Raw genomic sequence first — 23468 nt, 5'->3', positions numbered from 1 at the left:
CAACATGAAACTGGGCTTATAAATTAACTATCAAAGTATAACAAAGAAACAATCAAGAATTAAATATTGTGTAAGTAAGTTTATTAATACTAAACAATAGTGATTAGCTTGAGTAAGTGTCAATGCTGTGAAAGATTGTTACCAAGGCCTCTTTCTTCAGGTGCTACTGCTTACCAGAAACAAGAAACACAGCCATAGATTCTTTACCTCACACACAGAGTGAAGGGTTCATGTTTAGTCCATCCACCTGGAAACAGTCAGGGCACACCCTGACCGTTGTGTAGGAGCAACACATTGCTCCATCCAAGGACGAGGACCAGATATGAACCCTGGGAAGTTAATTAAAGGACAGTAATCGTGGGAAGCTTCCTTCGCCTGGCCTCAAGGCCTGAGAATTAGGATTGTAGTAGATAGAGGCTGGAAAATAAGAATATTAATCAAAGTCATGTATTCCTTTGTTGTGTCTTTTTGCGGTGGAAGTAGGTAATGCGCAGGGGGGAGAAATATAATAAGAGGGAAGGTGGAAAGCTGACAGGCAGCAGCCCTTTTCAGCTAACCAGCTTGCTTGCTTGGATAAACCTGTGTTCTGTCTCATCATTGAACCGCCACAACTGGCGCCCAAACGTGGGGCCCTCAGCACTCACCTCGCCCGGCAAGGGTTTCAGACGCGTCACTCATCCGCTTCGCGGATCCCGGTGAGTATTTTTCATTGTGGTAAGTATGGGAAGCTCCCTCTCTGCTTTGCAAGTGCAACACCGCAATGAGCTACAGTATCTGCTGCGTAAGGCTCAGCATGACTGCCCCGCTCGAGAACTCACTCTCCTGCTACAGGAGGTGAGTGCCCAGTGCCCGTGGTACCCTGAAGCCGGAACCCTTAAGCTAGCGAACTGGGAGCGGTTGGGCCAGACATTGCACAAAGAGCCTCGGGCGCCCGTGCAGGCTTTACATGCCTGGCACCTCTGCCGCGATGCGATACAGCGTGTTGCCTCGGACAGGCCCTCCCTCGCGAGGCTGGTGATCTCGCCACGCCCGTCGGCTCCTGCAGCCACCCCCCCTCCTACCGATGCAACACAGTGTGTCGCTTCGGAAGAACCCTCTCCCGCACCAACAGAGGGGCTGCCGATTTCGCCACCGCCGTCGGCTCCTGCAGCCATCCCTCTCCCTGCTTCGCCCCCAGTGCCTTTATTACCACCGCCTCCCTTACCTTCCCTGCCAGAGCCGGTCTGTGATTACCATCCCTCCCTGAAACCCCATGCTTCGGGGCCCCCCAGGGGGTCGTCTGCATCTGCTCAGAGGCTTTCGCTGGTGCAACAAATGGTTCACGCAGCGAAGGCTCGCTCAGATCTTACAGCAGAGGAGCTGGCTGAGCTGGTCTCGGTTTGTCCGGTGACCTGGCAGAATGATGGCCAGGGCAACCCGGTTGGAACCTGGGTCAGTTTGCCTTACTCGGTGATTAGAGAGGTAAAGAAAGCAATTCGCGAGTTCGGTCTGACTAGCACGTTTGTGCGTGGTCTCATTGAAGGGCTAGGTAGTGGATACTCCCTGATCCCTGAAGATTGGAAGGCGCTGTTGCGCATGATGCTGTCACCCAGTCAATATGTTATTTGGATTAGTAAGTATCGGCAGGAGGCGGAACGCCAGGCCCAGATTCATAGAGCGGAAGGTATTATTTTTGAGCACTTGGCAGGGGAGGGACCGTTTGCTAGCGTTGAGATGCAAACTCAACTCCCTCAGGCCCTCTTCCCCCTTATTTCCACCTGCGCCCAGCATGCTTTCCGGAAGGTCCCGGATTCAGGCAAGCCTACTAAAAGCTTTGTTAGTATCCGTCAGGGTGCATCAGAGTCCTTTCTGGATTTTACCAACAGATTGCAGGAGGCTATCCTCCGACAGGTGGATAATGCTGCGGCAGCTCAGGAGATCCTGTTAAAAATGGCAGTTGAAAATGCAAATGAGGATTGCCGCCGCGCTCTCCAGACGGCGCAAGCCTCTGGCATTTTAGAGCTCTCAGACATGCTACGGGCGTGCCAAAACATCGGAACCCAAGCACATAAAGCTGGAGTTCTGGCTGCCGCCCTAAAAAGAACCGGGAAAGAGGGGAAGCATTGTTACCGCTGTGGCAAGGAGGGTCACTTCCAGCGGGAGTGCCGCTCATCAAAGGCACCCGCCCGACCCTCAAAAAAGTGCCCCAAGTGTCGGAAGGGCTATCACTGGGCTAATCAGTGTCGTAGCAGGCCGGGAAACCGCGCGGCGGGTCCCCCCCGAACCCAGGGCCAAACGGGGGTGTTTCCCACTCAGACAACCGTTCCTCTGCCTTAAAATCCATAGACTCTATGAGGGCGGCGACTGCTGGAAGTGCAGGGCTTGATTTGATCATGCAGGAGGACACTGATTTTCGGCTGCCAGGGGAGGTCTGCGCCATACCTACCCAGGTGACGGGACCTCTCCCTGCCGGCTTTGTGGGTCTCGTTCTCCCTCGCTCTCATGCTGGGAAACAGGGCTTTTTTGTCATCCCCGGGGTCATTGATGCCGATTACACCGGCATTATTAAGGTTCAGGTGTGGACTCATCTTCCACAGTCACTCCCGTGTGGACGATCAATTGCACAATTGATTTTAGTCCCCTATCAGGTGCCAGCTGCCGAGGATCGAACTCGGGGCGGAGGCGGCTTTGGATCAACGTTGTCTCACTCGCCGTCTCACAGCACGTCCTCTCCACTTGTTGCTCTGACAATGTCAGTCCGCCCCTCGAAACCTCAGTTAACACTTCTCTTAAATGATGTTCCTTTCACAGGGCTGGTGGACACTGGAGCTGACGTTACGGTGATTCGTGATCCAGAGTGGCCGGTTAGTTGGCCTACGGTTCCTTCTAAAGAGTTGTGGGGGATCGGGGGTAGTAAACCCGGGCGACAGAGTTTGTCTTGGGTCACAGTCTCTAAACCGGGAGGCCGTACCCTTGCTACTATCCGCCCTTTTGTGCTCCCTGTCCACCTCAATATTTGGGGCCGTGATTTACTCGCAAAGCTGGACACCACCCTCGATATTAATATCTAATGGCTCAAAATCCTCCCTCACCCACATTGCCCTCCGCATTGCCCTTGGTATGGCAATCCTTAGAGCCCGTCTGGATTGACCAGTGGCCCCTCCCTCTAGAAAAGCTAAAAGCGCTTCAATCGCTTGTGCAGCAGCATTTGCTGGCACAGTGCTTGGAAAGCTCTACTAGTCCCTGGAACACCCCGGTGTTCGTTATTAAGAAAAAATCCGGTGCATGGCGGCTGTTGCATGACTTAAGGGAAATAAATAAATGCATCCAACCTATGGGCCCCTTGCAATATGGATTACCAAATCCAAATTTAATTCCTCAAACCGATCAGCTCTGTGTATTAGATTTAAAAGATTGTTTTTTCACCATCCCCCTTTGCCCACAAGATCGCGAAAAATTCGCGTTCACGGTGCCACAATATAATAATCAGCAACCCTCTCAAAGGTATCAGTGGAAGGTCTTACCCCAGGGAATGCAAAATAGTCCAACCTTGTGTCAGCTTTTTGTGGATCGGGCCCTCACCCCTTTTCGTGCCCGGTACCCTACGCTAAAGGTCTACCATTATATGGATGACATTTTGCTTAGTGGTCCCCAGGTCATGGAACAACAGATTGAATCTTTGTCTCAAATCCTCGGCCAAAATGGCCTGTTGGTGGCACCAGAAAAAATCCAACGCTCTTATCCCTACCACTACCTCGGCCATAAGGTTTTACAAACCTATGCTGCTCCGGTTCGTCCGGCACTAACTTTACCTCAACCCCTAACCCTTGTTAAATTACAACAAATTTTGGGTCATTTAAATTGGATTCGGCCCTATTTTCGTCTCCCCACCTCAATGCTGCAGCCGTTGTTCGAGCTCCTACGTGGAGCCCGAGCACCGGGTGCAGTTATTGCCATCACTAAAGAGCACATTGCCTGCATTCGACAAATTAATGCAGCATTAAGTCAGCAGTTTGTGGACAGACCCCCTGAGGTCCGTCCCCTACGGCTGATTCTTCTTGCCACCCCTCATACGCCCACTGCGGCTCTGTTTGTACCCCGTACGAATACAGCCGTCTCTATCATAGAGTGGCTGTACCTCTCCTCCACTCCTCCTCGGAATATTTACCCATATCTAGATGCCCTGTCTGATCTTGTTCGTAAAGCCCGCCACCGTGCAGTGCAACTTACTGGCACTGATTTAGTTGATATTGTGTTCCCCTTGTCCCGTAGTGAATTTGATTCCTTGTGCCACACCTCTTTGGCTTGGCAGGTTGCTCTTTGTGATTATGTGGGAGAAATTTCTTATAATCCCCCAAAAGATCCTCGGTTGGTAATTACACAAAAGGTGCCTCTAATTGTTCATCGTCTTAGCCGCTCTCAACCCATTGTTTCTGCTGTTACTCTTTTTACTGATGGCTCTCCACATCGAGGTGTCGTCACCTATCAATCAGGTGACCCCCCTCGTTGGCGTTCTCGTTTTACACTGCCTCAGCGTTCCGCGCAGCGTTCAGAACTGGCTGCTGTTATTTTAGCCTTTCAACTTTTCGCTGATTGTCCCTTTAATTTAATTGTGGACACCCATTATGTTTATCAAGTGATTGATCATTTACCCCTTGCCCTCATTACCCCTCAGGTCGATGCGGACCTCCTTCGCCTATTTTTGTCTTTGCAATATCTTATTTCCACTCGTAATTTCCCTTATTTTGTTGCTCAGATTCGCAGTCATACCCCTCTGCCTGGGTCACTCACTGAGGGCAATGCACGCGCTGATCGCGCGTTACGTGGTCAGGTAAATTCCCTCTTTTCTGACCCCATTGAAAGCCATGCCTTTTTCCATCAGTCTGCCTCTGTTTTGGCCCGGCAGTTTCACATTCCTGCTGATCATGCACGTTCCATTGTTCGTTCCTGCCCCCACTGTGCCGCTGCTGCTCCTACTTTTTCTTATGCCGTTAACCCCAGAGGTACTGCAGCAAATCAGCTATGGCAAATGGATGTCACTCATGTGCCACAGTTCCGCCCCTATTCCTTTTTACATGTTTCTGTTGATACTTATTCGGGATTTCTGTGGGCAACCCCACAGCGTGGGGAAGCCACTGCTAAAGTTATTCACCATTTGCTAGCCTGTTTTTCTGTTATGGGTCGCCCAAGCCAAATTAAAATGGATAATGCCCCAGCTTACTGCTCCACAGCCCTCTCCACTTTTTGCGCCCAATGGAACGTCCGTCTTAAACACGGGATCCCTTATAATTCCATGGGCCAAGCCATTGTTGAACGTGCCAATCGCACGCTCAAAACCTTGCTTGATAAACAATTAAAACAAGGGGAGCTGCGTCTCCGAACCTTAGGAGACATTCAACAACAAATGCATATCCTTTTGTTTACTTTAAATAATTTAACGCTGAACGCAGATCAGCAGACCCCCGCGGATCGCCATTTTCACAAATCTGAGGTACTGGAAAGACCGCGTGTCTTTTACCGTCAGCTGCCCGATCCGCAGTGGCTGGGCCCAGTACCTCTAATCACTTGGGGTCGGGGATATGCTGCTGTGTCTCTCCCTGCAGGACCGTTGTGGGTTCCAGCCCGGTGTGTGCGACCGGCACTGAAACAGCATGGCATGGCGCCAGGGGCTGTCGAACCCCATACCGGAGTTTCAGCTGACCTTGGAGGAGAACGTGGTGCCTCCCGGGTCGACAACGGCGGGACGGAAACGGAAGAGGCGTAGCGTCCCAAGCCAGCCCGTGACATGGGGAGCAGTAAAAGCATTGGTCGCGGCGGCTCAACGAAGACTGGCAGCAAATCAACAGCCAGAGACTCCTGAGACTTTGTTTGTGGCGATTCTCGCCCAAATCACTGCTAATTCTGTGCTGATTGTATGCCTTTTGTGCCTGCTATTTCCTGTAGGGGTTGGCTCGGGAGCGCTTCCCCCGTTACGGGCCCGAATGACATATAACATATGGGATAGATTGGCTTCAATAGCAAATGTTACCCACTTTTGTTTGTCTGATTCTGTAGCAGCCGGAGAATTGTTAGGTACATGCCTTATACCAGTATGTCATCACCCTGAGGAAATAGGGAATAAGACAATGCTCGCTGCTTACGCGAATCTCTCTTCCCAGTACTCTGGCATGGCTAATTGGGGCCCGGCCAACTATACCTTGCCTCACACGGCTATATCCCTCCACACACCGTACCCGGCCGGGGCCAACAATGTCACCTGTGCGCGTGTGGTTAACTGCACTAGTACAAAGGTGCCCTTGGGCTGTCGGCAAATTCCTCAACCCCTCTTAAATTGTTCCCACGCTGTAAATGTTTCATACAATTATGGCCATATCATCCTACCATCAGGGTGGTTTTTTACCTGTGGCTCACGCACCTTTAGTTATATTCCTGCAAATTTAAGTGATGGCACCCTTTGCTGTCTTAGTAGAATGACGCTTATATTGCCTTTTGCCAGCCAAAGGCACAGTAAAAGAAGTGTACCCCTTTCAGATAATTGTGTTGCAGATGTTGAGCTTTTTAGTCGCGCTGAGTATACTGCTTTAGCGGCTTCCATTGTTGGGGTCCCCGGGCTTGCCACTTATACAGCCAGAACCTTAAATACCCTGGCGTGCTTTGCAGCGAAGGCAATTAATACAACATCCAAGGCAATTGCCCTACTTAATGCAGAGCAACATGAATTAAGGGATGCAATCTTGGATAACAGAGCAGCCATTGATTTTCTGCTCTTAAAACATCACCTAGGCTGTTCCACGTTTCGGCATATGTGTTGTTTTAATTTAACTGATAATAGTCGTTCCATAGAATCTAGACTGGCCGAGTTGGCCAATCTTACGGCACACATACGTCTAGATGTGGGGTTTGAGGGCTTTTGGAATTGGCTTACAGGTTGGCTGCCATCTCTAGGATGGCTGCGACAACTTTTCGGTTATGCTGTGTTTGTGATCATTGGGCTTATTTTTTGCTGCTGCTGTGTACAATGTATTCCCTCTTTGCTAAGGCTTTGTAGAGATTCGCCCTGGCAAGCTCCCCGAGTTATGTCCTTGTCTGTCTGGGAGTTAAATTGCTTGCAAAAGCAAATTGACGGCTACCATGAGATGGCCGAGTATAATTAAACAAAAATCGGGGGAATGAAGGGTTCATGTTTAGTCCATCCACCTGGAAACAGTCAGGGCACACCCTGACCGTTGTGTAGGAGCAACACATTGCTCCATCCAAGGACGAGGACCAGATATGAACCCTGGGAAGTTAATTAAAGGACAGTAATCGTGGGAAGCTTCCTTGGCCTGGCCTCAAGGCCTGAGAATTAGGATTGTAGTAGATAGAGGCTGGAAAATAAGAATATTAATCAAAGTCATGTATTCCTTTGTTGTGTCTTTTTGCGGTGGAAGTAGGTAATGCGCAGGGGGGAGAAATATAATAAGAGGGAAGGTGGAAAGCTGACAGGCAGCAGCCCTTTTCAGCTAACCAGCTTGCTTGCTTGGATAAACCTGTGTTCTGTCTCATCATTGAACCGCCACAACAGAGGACTGGATTCTCCACCCTTAAATCCACCCTTAAAACCTTTACTTCAAGAGCCTGGAAATCTCCCTTCCACCCAAGATAGAGTACAGTCCCAGACTGGCTTGCTTGCTTCTTTTTTTAATCCTCTCACACCATGAGGTGCATAGGATGCCCATCAATTTCTGCCATGTATTTTGGTTTTTGTGCTGGTATGTTCAGGCTTTTTCACATGAAGTGGATCTCTTGCTTGAGCCTACTGCATGCCAATGTGGCTCTTGGTTTCTCTAAAGTTTTTTTGTACCAGTTGACAATCCTAACGTAAATATTCATTCTTTGTCAGCATCCCTAGATGGCAGGTCAAGACCCTGCAGCCAGTCAAAATTCCATTGCACTTAAATGAGGTACAATCTCATTCCCTATTTCTGGGCACCTTCAACATGCATTTTATTTGAACCTGATGATTGTTTAACTGGTTTAGCAACTTTGGAGTTTGGGATAAGGCATACGTAAGCCCATTAATTGCTATGCAAAATTAATTGCTGTGAATACTCCATGTTTCAGTCCAATTATGCTACCCTCCTCTCTGTGCATGAAATAGTACAGTCCAGGCCTCAGTGACCCATTGAAGAGGTTACTACTAAACTCTCCCCTGAAGATTTCTGTAAAGCAGGCAGAAATATTAATAACTGATGACATCTGCAAACAAAATTTATATTTAAAGTACAGCAAATGCTATGCTGATCAATAATGGACATTGCATATAGCCACGTAATATTATCAGTTCATCAGTACGTTGTGTGCTGTGTTCTAGTGGCTATATAACTCTTTTTGTTTTGTTTTTAAGCAGACTTTTCACTCTTTCTCAACGTTACCTTTCTTCTTTATGCTCTGGAATGATCTCGTGTAAAGCATTCCTGCAGTGGATTTTGCTTAACCACATGGGCTGATGAAATGGGGCAGGGACAAGAAGTAATTATACAAAGGGTGCTGTTATTCCATGCTGCTTGTAAGCATGCACCATGTAGTTAAGTCTCGCAGAGGTGTCTAGTTTTACTCTACTCAGGGAAATTACCTTGGGTTTGTTTTTCATTGTGTAAGCCAAGCTGCTAGCGTCACCCTTTTCATGCTCACGTTTTTTCTACAGGTTGTTTCTTTAAACTCCAAGTCTGTGATGAAATTCATGGGTGAATAACTGGTCTATTTCCTGCTGCTTTCAGACTGATTATAAACACATCTTCAAAAATGAAAGAGATGAACAGACAGAGTTGGAATATGCCCTCACCAAGGTCAAGGTGGCTACTGAGTTCCACTGTGAGTTGGTATGGGCTAATCTAACAGTAGCTGCCTCTGCACTACTATTTAATAAACATTCTTATGGTTTAGGAATATTCAACCATCTGTGTAATATATCAGGCAGAAAAAGACTTTGCAAACTTAAATGACAAAATGAAAGCTGGATGGGTTTTGCCTTGAAATGTAAAAATTCATAATCTGAACCACAGAATGAAATCAAGGAAAGAGGGCAATAAAGGTGGTATTTTAGCTCTCTGGCAGCTTGTGAAATTAACCCTGTATGATCCTTGTTCCTATCTACATCTGATCTATGCAGGATTAATACACTAAAACAAATGCATCAAAAGGCCCAACCCTATGGTTAATGCTTTATAGTCCCACAGAAACATCTCAGATGCAATTTTCAAGGCTCAGTCAGATTCCTCCTGGGCCACTGTTCCTTTTCAATTTTATTAACATTTTGATAATGACATATCTATTCAGGATGCTATCTCTTATCCAGAGAGATCCCTGAGCATTTTCCAAATGGATTGTAAGGAACATTTTTTTTACTAGGGTACACTTAACCCACAACTGTGGGGTGGAACACAACGGATGTTGAATAACACACAGCAACACCACTCAAGGTCTTATAACAGAAAGAAATCTCTTACCCATCTGTATTTACAGTGGGTAACTTAGATAGAAGGGGTGCAATTGGCCAAATAACACTTTGGCCTGGATACTTAGCATCTCTCCTTTTGTGAAAAGTATCACTGAAAATTTAATGACAGTGTTTTGCATACCATCTCTAAGAAGGCACCTCACCACCTCCACTTCTGCATACCCAGTTATGGCATTCGTTCAGTAGTGATGCCAAGGGAAGCATTCTCGTGGATCACTAATGCTACTTCTGCATGCAGTACGTGGGTTTCTGTCATAGGGTGTATATACCCAAGCTTGGCCTGGCACCCAAGGGATTAAGGCAAGAACTGCCAGCCAACACTGATTGCCAGTCTCACAGCAGCTGGGAAAATATAAGAGCTGGGAAGCAGGATAGTGGGGTGGCTGCCAGAGGAGTGAGCAGGCTGGAGATAGAAATTCCTGCCAGCAAGCTGCTCAGAAGCTGCTCAGGGGAGGGCTGACTGGACCTACAGGCTGGAGAAGCCTGCAGAAACCAAGGGAGGTAGGAAGGAGCTTAGGGCCCTGCCAGAGGAATGGCTGAGGCTTCATTCTGCCTGCCTAATTTAAGGACCCTGAGCTGGAACCCAGTGGAGGAGGGGCTGGGCTGGGCTTCCCTACTGACTGCTGGGAGCCTTAAAGACTCATAGTGTTTGCAACCCCTTGAGCACTGGGAGGAGCTGACCCCAACAACTATAAGGGGGGAAACCTGCACACGCCAGCAGGACTAAGGCTAACACCCTCCATATGTCAGAATAGGCTACCTTAGAGACTAGTGCAAGAGGAGCTGGCTGCCTGCCTGCCTGCCCCACCAGATGGAGTGAGCTATTGTACAGCAATCCATCAGGCCAAATGGGGCACTGTTGTATTGACACAGCCGCCCACAGTCTCCAATCTAAATACAGCTCAATGCTGTTTGGCCTATGGGATCCCAGATCAAGGTGCTATGACAGCAGAAAGACTTCATGTATTTGTCTCACCTGGTGGCTTAATAGGTGTCTTGTCTTGTGGGGAAATTTTAATTTGTTTCTGATCCTTTTGTCTTATTGCTCTGGGCTTTGGTAAAGTCAGCGTATTAAAAAAACCATCATTAACCAGCCATACCACCATGTGCTAAAGCTTGTGATCACAAAGTAATAAAGGGTGAACTTTATCAGAACGCCTATAGGAGAATGCCACAGAAAAGAAAAGGAGTGTCTCTCTCTTTGTTTTGCTTTTAATGTGCATCCTACGGCAGCCCTTCCCTCATTTCCTACTGAGCATCTTCCTTCATTTCTAGTTGCACAGCTTTGCCCACCTTGTTATTTATCTGGGTTTTGAATGTTTCTCTTGATTTTCTTTTTAAAAGATAAACATAAAGGAAGTTTATTACTGTTAGGGGTGGCTCAGCCTTGATTACCAAATGAGGCACACCTGGGTGGAATCAGGTAATTCACTATAAAGGGCAGCAGGTAGCAGAACTGAAGGGGGAAGTGCAGTAGAGTCTGCAGAGAATGAGGACAGGCTCCTGCAGGGAAGACCCTGAGACCAGGGGAGGTGCCCTAGGAAGGGAGGCCTGGGAGAGACCTTTACCAAGTAGGGGGAAGGGACTGCAAAGGCTCCAATCAGGAAGACGTGGGAGGAGGATAAGAAAACTTGTGTTGTGTGGATTTATGTATGGATTTTAAACCCAGTCCCCAAGGCGGGGTATCTTTGACCAAGAAATAGCCTGGGTGAAGTTTTCTTTGAACTCTTCAAGAGGGAAACTGAGGCAGGCTGCCTGTAATGTGACCCAAGGCCACGAAGTGACACACTGAAGGTTGCTGGCCCACTATACTGCAACACAAAGGATGAGGCTATAAGCACAGAAAACAGGCTATTTAAAGTTCAGTTGGGGCATAAGCAACATTTGCTATGACTCCTGACATATAGATATTGCAATAAAAGGTCTTTTACTGTGTTCTCACACCAAAGTGGGCAAAATGACAAACTGTTTGCATCCTTTTCTTCAATTTTAACTGTGCACAGTTTGTAATGCATGACATTTTTGAAGAGGATAAGGCTGCTGTGGAAATCTTGTCTCGGGATTTCCTACTGTTCCTCTCATCAGCCATAATGTTGTGTTAACATACTTTGGTTATAATAGTAATAGCTTCTGTGGACTGCTAACATAGATCCCCAGATGGTATGAACTGGGAGTATTGCAGAAGCAGCATACTTAATCTCTGGGAGAAAGACCCTTTTGCATTTCTCTCAAATGGCCTGTTTTGACTGACTCTTGCAAATTGCTGGGCCTGGAACACTGCTTGTGCTTGGAGAAATAAAAGTGAGTGTTGTCTTCCTTTTAGAATAAGGGAACGGGAGTGAGGAATTCAGGCTTCTACTCTGGACTTAACTAATGATTAGTGTTACCTTGGGCAAATCACTGAAGAATAAAATGCTCAGATGTAGATGACTAAAATTAGGCCTCTAAATCCATATCTACATAACTAAATAAAAGTGGCCTGATTTTCAGAGGTACTGATAACCCACAGTTCCTACTGTAGTCAGTTTAAAAATGCAGGTTTGAAAGCATCGGCTTTAACCTCTGTGTGCCTCAGCTTGTGTTAGGGTGTGTTCGAACAGTAATTCCCACAATACCTTGTGAGTGTTTAATGATCATAACACTCTTGTACTTAAGTTATCATTTTTGTTATATCCTTTGGAATCTGAGCAGGATTGTTAGGTAAAGAGATTCACTAAGTAACCCACCGCTAGGCTGCCAAACTTTATAACTGACAATCAGACAATATTCCCTTGAAGTTGTACAAGGCTAAAGCTTAGGCTAACTACTTTTGACAAAAAAACAACAAACACCAAACAGGAAACCTCATAAATAAATAAAAAGGGCCTAAAGGTGTCTTCAGAAGCCCTCTTTGCATGGTCAATATTACCTTGCTTGTGTATCTTCCACTGTAATTTGTAAAAGACCCACCACTATCCCTTGCCCCCACTGCCATTTGTAACTAATGGAGCTGGAAAACTCAAATCCTTGAATGTTTTTATCTACCATGTCCTACTAATTTCTTCAGCAATGCGTGATATTAACAGGGGTAAGAACAGCAACTTCCCAGGAACTGAAATACACTGAGAAATTGCCATGGTTGAAACAAACAATATTGAAAAGGAAATAAAGATGCTTAGGGAGAATGTGAAATCCCATTAAACACAATGTAATCGCTATTGAAAGTAGCGTTACTTGCTCCTCTTTTCCCTGACCAGCTATGAATCATTTGATTTCACTGGAAGCCAGAAGAAAAGGTTTTTATTGAGCATTTTTGCTCTTTGGATAACCCGTGTTTCTGAGAGGGACGAACGGAAATTTGTTTTGGGGTTTTTTACATGCATAGCTGGAAAGATTTTTAGAAAAAGATAGGCAAATAGAAATGAAAAGCTTTAATACTGTAAAGAAAATTACTTAGCGGCAGGTTTTGGTTTTAAGCCATGTGATACATTAGGGAAAGGGAAAGAGAAAGGCTATGTTGCAGTGGGGGCTTGCAGATTCTGCTTAATTTAGCAATTATCCCTCCAGGTGTTCTTTCTATCTATTTGTGTACTCTTATGGCCTGCATCACTACAGCGTCCAAGCATCTCATAATTATTGATGGATTTTGCCTTGCAATTCACGTGTCAAGTGACACGTACCCAGGGTACAATCTGGACTGATGAACAGCTGTGTCCCCTTAGCTCTCTAACCTAGGGTGCCTTTTACACTGCTTTGCTGTGAGAAATACCACTTCTCGTCTGCTCTCACACAGCCTCCAGCATGTAAGTTACTTCCAGTTATGTTGTATGAGTGCTGTAGCCAGCCACTCTTGAATTACACTACAGAGCAACACCACCAAACTCCCAGTCCCAGACTTCCCCAGAAATGTATGTCTTGTGCTGCCCAGCTCTCTCCTGGACAATATAAGCTCATATAAAGTCTGTCATTTTATTAATAGAAAATGATACGCACAAATCCTGTTATCCCAAATGAAGTTTCCCCAAACACTTCAATCCAAATGCAGTGGTTTAGATAAAACAAGTTTATTAACTACAAAAGGATAGATTTTAAGTGAATATAAATAATGAGGCATAAAAGTCAGAATTGGTTACAAGAAAAATAAAAATAAAACTCAACTAATGCGTAACTTAAACTAGAGTGAATTCAAAGCAAAGCCTTTCTCGCCACATGTTTCAGCAGTCCTATTGACTGAACATCTTTCAGTCAGGATCCCTCCCCACAGTCTAGTGCTGCTTCCTTTGTTTTTCAGATGTTGTGGATGCAGTGGGCAGAGAGAACGGGAGGGATCATTTGGGGGCATCTGCCCTCCCTTCTTATAGTTCTTTCCCTTCTTTGAGAAGCATCTCCAGCTGAGCTTCAGTAGACAAAGTCTGCGTGGACAGGAACCCCAAGATGTTTGTTCTTAAGATGTAGATTTTTTTTCTCCCAAATGTCCCCTTTCCTGCCAATGAATCAGCATTTCTCAGTTGATGGCTCGTTTGACCTTGTCTATGGCTGAGGCATCAGCGTGCCCTTCGTCTCTGAAGAACTGGTTTGGCCACTCCCCAGGCTTTGAATATGTCTCCATAACACCATACGGTGGAATCTTAACTTTACATGCAATGTTGCAGCACGTTTTATCAGGACAGTATTGACCAGCGATTTATGAGTTTTCAAATGATACCTCACAAGACATACTTGTACAAAGGTTATTATAATAGTGTGCAAGGGGTGACTACAGGGGTACAGACAGTCACATGAAGTAGGAAATTGCTATCCTCATTTTACACATGGAGAATTGAGTGGGGAGAGTAAAGGTATGTGTACACAAGGATAAAAAACCCTATGGCTGGCCTGGGTCAGGTGACTCTGGCTCGGGATCCAGGGCTGAAAAATCACAGTGTAGACATTTGGGCTCAAGCTGGAACCCAAGCTCTGGGACCTTGCAATGGGGGGGAATCCTCAGAGCTTAGGCTTCAGCCTGAACAGCTACCCAGTGATTTTTAGCCACAGTTGTGCCATGGGTCTTTTAATCCTGTGTAGATGTACTCTGAGTGACTTGTCTGGTCAAACAGGAGGTCTGTGGCTGAGCCAGGAATTGACTCCAACTCTACTGAGTTTAAGTCCAGTGCCCTACCTCCCAGACTATCCATCCTTCTTCTGAAAAAATATTAAATTCATTCATTTAAATTTTGTAAATACTATCAAAATTGTCCTCATTTTACTTCCTGTAATCTCTTTAAAATCTCTTTTTTAATCAGTAGAAGGTATGTTTATAAGAACTCTTGAGTCTCCATTACAGCTAAGCAACCTGCAATTCAATAACTTCGTGAGAAATGTGTAACTGATTATTTAAGCAATGTGTCTCATTGTGTATTAACTTAATGTTCTCCTAGCCCATACTAGCACTGGCCACCCACTCATCTCTTAGAAGTCTGGTCTGCTACACCAGTTGCCCCCACCTTTGCTACATTAGAGTATTTCTTCAGTCTTTCTCCACAGTTTGCTTGCAAATGGTTTCCAGTTCCTTAACAGCTGCTCCAGTCATTCCAGAATGCCCTGATCTGGTGTTTTCTAGTCTAGGAACTACTATGGAAATGGATGATCCTATTTACCCAGACTGTGATCACAAACCCTTATTATAGCTGATTAAATAAGCAGGCATAGAGGGGGGCAATACTTTGATAAAACCTTTTATACTTTCTGCATCCCCTGTCAATGTTAACTTACCTGCTGCAGGACGTGGTAGTGAAGTTGTAGTGAAGATCTTCCCTCTGAGTCAGCATTAAATGTAATACCCAACATGTTGATAGGCATACTGCTGGGGATACTAACTTCTGGGTGAGACATAAAACTAAAGTCCTTTTGATCACACAGAATGACCCAACAGGTGACTGAAATAGAGGCTAGATAGTGAGAACCCTGCAAAATGATGTCTTCAGAAAAGCAGCCATAATGTAAATAACTTAATTTTATGGCTTGCCCCAACTTTATGCCACCCTGAAGAAAATATCTGTCATTCTAAAATCACTAGACTTCTGCTTTAGCAGTATACTTGTTCTTCACCCATCCAATCACATTTCAATGGGCTGCCCACGTAGTGGTTCAGAAAGAAGAGAAGGAAGTAGTAGAGCAGGCAAGCATTTTTTGTTTTGACAGAACACTGCATAAGGAGCAACAAAATGATGAACACCAAAAGTGTCAGAATTAGAAGTTTTTTGACATAAGTCAAAACTGTAGGAATAGGAAACTCTGTTCTAGAAACCAAAAATTGTAGGGCAGGCCTGAATTTTCCAGATGGCCTAAGAAAAAATTGTGATGCTGGCAGACCAGGAGCCAACTCATACCAAGGGCCCCAAATCTCAATTGAACACTGTCAAATACATAGCTGAAATCAGTCTGGCACACCTGCATGTTTTCTTAAAATAGGTATTAGAATGATAAGAACGTGTTTAGTGTTTAGACTTTATTGAATGCTTGTGAATTGTCACATGCATTAATCTCATTTATAATGTCTGTATCCCATATTGTAGGGTAATATTTGAGCATGGCCTTGTAAGACTTTGTAACTGTAAGTCAGCAGACAGGAGAGAGACAATGAGTTTGAAATAACATCTTCCATTGGAGACTAATATGTCCTGCCTGACAAGGAAGGCCCATTGATTCAAGACTAGAGTGGAACATCAAAGAGGACAAAATACTTTGTTGTTTGTTCTCCTCTCCCCACTTCCCTGGCAGCTCATAAAGATGAGTCTTGAAAGTGAATGCCTCCCATTGGCCAAAATTGCAGCTCAAAGCAGAAATGGGGAAGGGTATAAAATCCCATGGCAAGAAGGAACTGTATCTTTATTTTACTTGGATGCTTGGGGCAAGGATTACTAGGCATAAGCAAAAGATCCCCAGTGCTTAGCCTGGTTAGCCCAAAAGGATGTATAGAAGCTTCTATAATAGCAAACTCTATTACTTTTTGAAACATAAGATTGGAACCCATTTGTGTGTAATATGCTTTAACCTTGCAAATAACTCGTTTCCTTTTCCTATATAATCTTTAGATAGTTTATTATAGGCTTAGCTACAAGCGTTGTCTTTTGTGTGAGATCTAAAGTGTAATTGAGCATCCCTCTGGGACTAGGAGGAACCTGAATATTACTGAGATACTTGGTGTAAGAGACCATCTAACTAACAGGTAACCTTGCTTGGTTGGCAAGTCCAATCAGACTATCCAAGAGGACTGTTTGCCACTCCATGTTAAGACAGTTTTAGTGCCTAAGGAGTTTATACTTGCTTGGTGAAACCTAAATATAGAACTTGTAACCAATCTGTGGTTTGTGCCCTGCTTCTTAATAATCTGACCTGAGGTTGGTACTCATGCCCTGGAGCCACTGCTTGACAGCTCAGCACTGGTGTGGTCGTGTCAGAATTCACATACAACAGATCAATTAAGCCTATAGATCATAACCCCAACCCTGTTAAAAGTTTAAGCTTGATATTGAGCATTTTAAAGGCTAAAGAATATTCATAATGATTGAACCACAGTCAAATGATGGCCTTGTGAGAAAAGAACTTGAATAGTTATGTTAGGTGAGTCCCCTCTCCATTAAAAAGTCTCAGTTCAGGAACTGAGAATGTTGGTCATAAGTGTGTTGTTTTTTTTTTAAACCACGTTCCAGAGCAAGAAGAGGTGGTGGATTTTAAGGCCTCTCCTGCCCCAGGCACTGCAGAGGAGGACACCGTAGTGGATCTGCCCTGATTGCAGCACCTGAGAGTCCAGAAAGAAGACTGGTGGTGGAATTGTGGATGAGGGAGACTGAAGCAGCTGAGGCAGCTAAGAAGAGAGCCCACCAAAGATCCATGGCAAATAGCAGCAGTCAAAGATAATGAAGAAGCTGAGGAGAGGGCACACAGGAGGCAGATGGAAGCTCATAACCTGAGCTGTAATGTTCTAGAGCAGCAAAAGGGGCTTCCCCAGCCGGGGAGTACACCCACACACAACACAAGGGATTGGGAGAAGGTCTGCCCTGTTTATAAAGAAACTGACTGTATAGAGGATTTCAAGGGTGGACGAGAGAGACTATGTGGGATGCATGATATCTCAGCAGATAAACAGATGCCTATCCTCTTAACCAGATTAACTAGGAAAGCCAGGCAAGTTTTTAATGACGTGAAGGAGGAGGATACCAAGATCCCTGAGACCTATCCACTGAAGTGTAGAAACTTCAGAATCTAGCAATGTCAGCCATGTTAAATATGAGCATAAAATGTGTAATTTTATGAGAGAATGGGAGTGGGGGCTGAAGGTGATTATGGAAGACCAGGAGCAATTGCTATGGATAATTACAGATGAGGTAAAGGCAGTCAACTGTGACAAAAAACCTTCCCATTTTAGAGGCTGCAGAAATTGCTGGTGAGTATGTTGAATCAAGGTCCCATATGGGGCACAAATCCCAGGGAAAGAGAAATCCCCATGGGGGATTGAAAATAAACCTAACCCCAACTTTAGCTTTCCTTGGGGTTTTTAAATCAGTGTTTAAAGCCCCCTACCCTAAAGGAAGGCAGTCTGGTTTTATATGTCCTGGAGACCTGCAGTGATGGCAAATTGTCCAAAATATAAGGTGACCCCAGGAGCCACACCCCTCCTGCCGCAGTGAATGCCATTACCATTACTCCAGAGGCAGCGATAGCGCAAGAGAAAATCATAGAAGAAAATGTTAGGACTGAACCTTGGGAGGGTAGTGAGGAATTTATTAAAAATGCTAAGGTAAATAGTATTGATTGTCTCCCTCCAGTCCTCACAATGTTCCAAATCATTTGGTCAAGGAGAATTTGGTAAGATAGGATGACACTCTTCCTGGTTTAAATATATTAGCTTTGGCCAACTTCCCTGTAACTGTACCATTCGCTGAGGTCTACCTCAAATTTGAGGATTTTAAAAGAGATATTGTGGGCGTAGGAATCTACTGCCTGCTGATGTTTTAATAGGTAATGATATTTTGACCATGTCTAAGCAGGTTAATATCATACTTTTTCTGGCTGCAAGTTATAGCTTTACCTCTCCTGCCTTGTCTGTGGACAGCAGGGGGCCGTGAGGGGGTTGTGCCTTGCTTCTTAACAGTCTGCCTTGAGTTTAGTACTCACGCTCTTGAGCCACTGCAGGACAGTTTGATACACATAAAGAGGCATCTGGAGGAGAGAAAGAAGGTTGGGAGCATGTGGTAGGAGCAGATGGACAAAGGGCAGAAAGAGATGTATGTCAGCCATGAGTGCAATGGAAGTGGAGATAAGGACTGGAACACTAAGGAAGATAGCCTAGTAACAAGAATAGAAAGCTGAATGGCAGCCAAAAGAGACTGAAAGCTAAGCTGCAGTAGCCATTGGTAGTATCCAGGAAGGAAAAGTCTAGGAGATGAGAAGATGACCACTTGGTAACAAGTGGAAGTTCTAGGTGAAAATGTTAAATTGAGCATATTATCCAAACACCACTAACAAGCTCAGAGTATATTCTTCCTATTACACGTTGAAAGTCTAATATGGAAAATGCTTTGTTCTGGTGAATTTTGAGCACAATGCAGTAACTCCTAACAAAGAACCAGTTAAAATAGCTGACATTTAATTAAGTATTCTAAAATAGCTCCATATGATCTGACTCTTTATTCCAGTGGGGGAAACAAGTTTGTCTCCTGGCCCATATACTAATTTTTTGAAGTTTTCCTCTAGCATTGCTGTCACTAAAGGCTTGCCACAGAAAGTGCAGACCCCTTCCCACATTACTCTTGATGCCTAGGACTCTACTAATGAAACACGTACTCCCCACAGACTGAGTCAGCAGTCCCACATGGATCCTTCTTCTGGAAGAGCCAAGAAAACAGATGTGAATAGGAATAAGAAACAGTGAAGACCTTTTTCTCTTTCTATCTACCACAAGAAAATAAGTTACTTGTTTTGTAATTTGTTAGGAAAATCTGATTTTATTGCCTGATTTCTCCCCCTCCCCCCATATCGTAGAGAGACAATAGTCTCTCTTCTGAATGTTAGCTGAGCTACAGTTGTAACCCATTGGTCAAGGTGTGCAGTGTCCCCTTTTCTACCTGATGAGTCTGTTTACAGCTTTGAGTTGACGAGCTTCTCTAGTTGAAGTTGTAGATAACTCTTGTTTTTAATCTCTGGAGGTCCCTAGTTCAATCCCCGGTGACAGCCAAGACGGCAGCCCTTACACTACGACCATCCACCACTCCATTACCCAGGTAACCCTTAAAATAGGGGAAATAATTAAAACTGCTTACTTCTTGCTCAGGAAGGCTGAAATTGTGGAGTCCTACACCAACTGAAAAGCAAGAGGAACAGTTCTTTGAATTAAGTAGGAACTAAAGATTAAGGGGAGAACAAACACTCCTCGATGGGGAAGTAGTGGTGTTCTCATCCTTCCTTCATTTCCACCCCGTTCCAATAACTGTGGTTTCATGGGTCCCTAAACAAACCAAGATGGCCAAGGGATGGCCAGAACCCCTCTGTGCTATGCATTTCTTTGAAGGCCTCTTCTCAGACAAGAAAATGAACACTTTAACGGACCACCCTCTCATGATCTGAAGGTGAGTAGGCACAGTTGACATGCAGAGGGCACCGTGTGCTCAAAACCATTCTGCAGCTGCAGATAAAGCTCTCATTGGGTGCTGACTCAAGAAGGTAAGCAACACCTGCCCTGATAGTCCCCTGCTGCCCACAGCCATCAGCATGCAGGTGGTCCTAAAACTCTTCTTGCTTCTTGGCATAACACAGGAGATTTTAGCCAAATCTAAGTGTTTTATTTAGGTTGAATGTGTCCTTTGGTAATAGTTCTGTGTTGTCCAGGCACCAAAATTTGTGCATTAGTAACTGGTGTGTGTGTTTGTACATATATGTACATAAGAAACATTCATATGGCTGCCTAGTAAAGGAAGTGTGATTGTTTTCACAATACCCAGAGCATATTTTAGCAATAATTAGTGGTGATTGTACAAGGTTATAAACACTTTCCAAATGCCAATAAACACCCAGGCTGGAAACAAATATTTAATTAATGCCATAGCACAATCTTATTTGTAGCCAAGTTACTCAACACCACTCAAATGACTTCAAACAGCAGAGCTACTGCTCTATTCACTATGCAAATATTTTGTTTGCAGTAATAAAGAAAGGGTCCCACATGTTACAAAATGTTAAACTGACACATGCTTTAAAAGAGAGGCCCCATGGCAACCGCTCTAGATGGAAACCAAAAAAACGACGGCAACATAATGAAGCATTTGTGAAGAATTTCCCTGGGAGAAAATTTGCATTTTTTCCCCCCTAAAGAGCAGATCTGCCAGGTGAGACTATATAGAGCTCAGGGGATTGAGTCTCTGATCAACCTTCTCTTTGGAACTGGTTAAGAGCTGAGAAGTCAGTCCAGGCCCTAGCTCTCATGTCACAGGTATCTGGATAAAGGATCTGAATTTGCTTTTCACTCTTTAGTCAAAGTTTAGTTAAATCATCTTCTCTAATGGTATTAGTGTAGATCATTTTGACGGGCAATCTGAAAGTCATTTTTGTTTTTGAAAGACATCCCTGTAACATTACCCATTTTGTAGTCCTGTCATGCTTGCAAACTAAGCAGGTTTGGGCAGGGGCGGCCGTAGAGTAGCTGCCAGCAACTGGTGCCCTAGGCAAACCATGCAATCGGTGCCCCCAAATGCCAAGGGCAGATCTAGGCTGAGGTTTTTGGTAAACTGGGAAACATTTTACCCCTTTTTTCCTTTTAATGTTTTTAAGCATTTTTTTTAAACAGAGACTTAATTATTCAGTTTGTGCATCCATCCATCTATCCAACCAATGTTTCTGAGATGAGATAAAAATAGAGACACAAAATTTTCAGAATAGATTTGTACATGACAGCTAGATGATATTTCAGTCCAATTTCAAATAAAAATGCATTAAAAATGTTAATTATAATTTTTATTATTACAAATCCAAAGAATCCATTACGCTATCCTGCTTTAACTGCCATTACCACCACATCCAAAATTGAAAGAAATAAGAAAACTCTTCAATGAACTTTAACTTGTATTTACAAAACACTCCAAATAAAAAACACTCTGTGCTCTTAAACATGACTTTTCTTGCTTTAAGTTTTGAAAATTCAGTGACTCGTTCTTTTAGATCGAGTTTTCCAGCTAGTTCATGCTCTATTGACATTGTGGCAAGTCCAACAAGTCTCTCTTGCATCATTGTTGAACACAGATATGTTTTTATCCATTTTAACTTTGAGAAGCTACGTTCCCCACTAGCCACGGAAACTGGCAAAGTTAAAAGAACTCGTAGAGCTATAAAAATGTTTGGAAAACTGTCTGTGAGTTTATTTTCACAAACAAACTTTAGTACTTCTTCAGGAGTGGAATGTTTCTTAAGTTGTCTTGAAAAAGCCTGAAGCTCACTACACAAATCTGTACCATCAATGTCTTTTGAATTTTCATAAGTCAATGCCAACTCTCCGCTTTACATGAATTTCTGGCTATGCGACCTTGATGTATATTCGAGTTAGAGTGTCATTAGCATTGCAGCTCTTGCTGCTGGCGGATGTATTTCATTGTGGCTGAGTTATTGCTTATCAATATTGCGGAGTGGACCATCTTGATCCTATGTTGCAAACTGGAAATTGTTTTTGCTAAAATATTGTTTATTTTGCAGTAAATAAAAGATTTGACATATTAATAAATTCTCAGAAATGTAAAGAAATGAATTATAATTCATAATCCCTCCATACGTGCACGGGAATTGAAATAATGACATCTTTGTTATTTTATTTGTATTTTTTTCTTCATCTTTTTCATTTTTTTTTTTCATTTTGATTTTTTTCCTTGAATTTGGCGCCCCATTTCACTTGGCACCCTAGGCGACCGCCTAGTTCGCCTATATGGATGGGCCGCCCCTGTGTTTGAGTGTATTCACTACATGGATGGGAGATTTCCAAAAAAAGCGTGTACCCATTGTGAGATGGTGTTAGTCATTCACTAGGGGGAACTTCCCCCTGAACTAGAATACTAGCATGGTGTTAAAGGGTATTTGAATGCTGACAGTTGCTGTGTACTGGGCAAAATGTATAACTGAGTTCCTGACCATGTGTGATTTTTCTAGATCTTATGGTACATTTTGTAAGAATTAGTGTTAACTCTGGTGTCTTGACCAAATAACTATTTTGAGTAATTATATTTTACCTAAGCACTCCTAAGAATAGTTAAATTATGTATCTGCAAGATGAGGATAAATCAATGTCTCTCATCATCTGGAATGCTGTTGTATCTATTTAATGTAGGGGTTAAGTGTGCTAAAAATCATCTAGTTCATTCAGTGGTGAAGCTTATTAAAGCAATGAGTATGCATAGTAAAACTCAGGAAAGAGATTGGCCCAAGCTGTAAACTTTTACAAAAGCTCATAGCAGGAATTTGAGATCTGGGATGCGGGTTTGGGGCCCATTTCTGGTCCAGAATAATTGTTCAGTCCATCACAGACTGCCTAAATGGAGTCTGCTATGGCCTGTCTTTACAATACAATGGCCTACCAATATACAATACCCACCCTCTGGAAAACAATGGACATTGAAATATACATTTTCAATAGAGGAATCTATGTTGCACCCACACGTAAATCTGGAATGGCAAAGTTGGGCTAAATAATGTTCATAAATGGGTACTTAATGCTAACATTCAGAACTACAGCAATCCCAGTGGTGTTTTAACTATAGGCAGAGCTCACAAAAGAATAGACACTTGCATAAGCAAACTAAAAACCAACTACAGAAGAACAAACCAAAACTGGTATGTCAAATATATCTTCAAGCTTAGGGAAAAAGCAGAAGACCTACTCGTGTCAAGTGTGACCAACTGGCCATGTGCAGCAGCCCTCCAGCATTCACAATATGGCCTGGCATGGAACTCAGCACTGTCATAGGAATGTTTCCATGTGCACCTCTGTATAACC

General features: G+C 44.1%; 2 long non-coding RNA genes across 2 annotated transcripts in view; both read left to right on the top strand.

The window, feature by feature from the left end:
- LOC141981549 (uncharacterized) overlaps positions 1-17382 on the top strand; it is a 142224-nt gene extending 124842 nt beyond the window's left edge. Inside the window, exon 3 of the long non-coding RNA XR_012637825.1 lies at positions 17149-17382. This is a non-coding gene — a long non-coding RNA (uncharacterized LOC141981549). The remainder of the gene's footprint in view (positions 1-17148) is intronic.
- LOC141981548 (uncharacterized) lies at positions 584-5226 on the top strand. The gene is made up of 3 exons (XR_012637824.1): positions 584-695; positions 2791-2843; positions 4744-5226. It is a non-coding gene; the product is annotated as an uncharacterized LOC141981548 (long non-coding RNA).
- Positions 17383-23468: the final 6086 nt, after the last annotated feature.

Source organism: Natator depressus, chromosome 2 (assembly GCF_965152275.1).
Source record: "Natator depressus isolate rNatDep1 chromosome 2, rNatDep2.hap1, whole genome shotgun sequence".
Classification (NCBI taxonomy): Eukaryota; Metazoa; Chordata; order Testudines; family Cheloniidae; genus Natator; species Natator depressus.
Note: the sequence above shows the minus strand (reverse complement) of the source record. Positions and strands in the feature narration are given on the sequence as shown.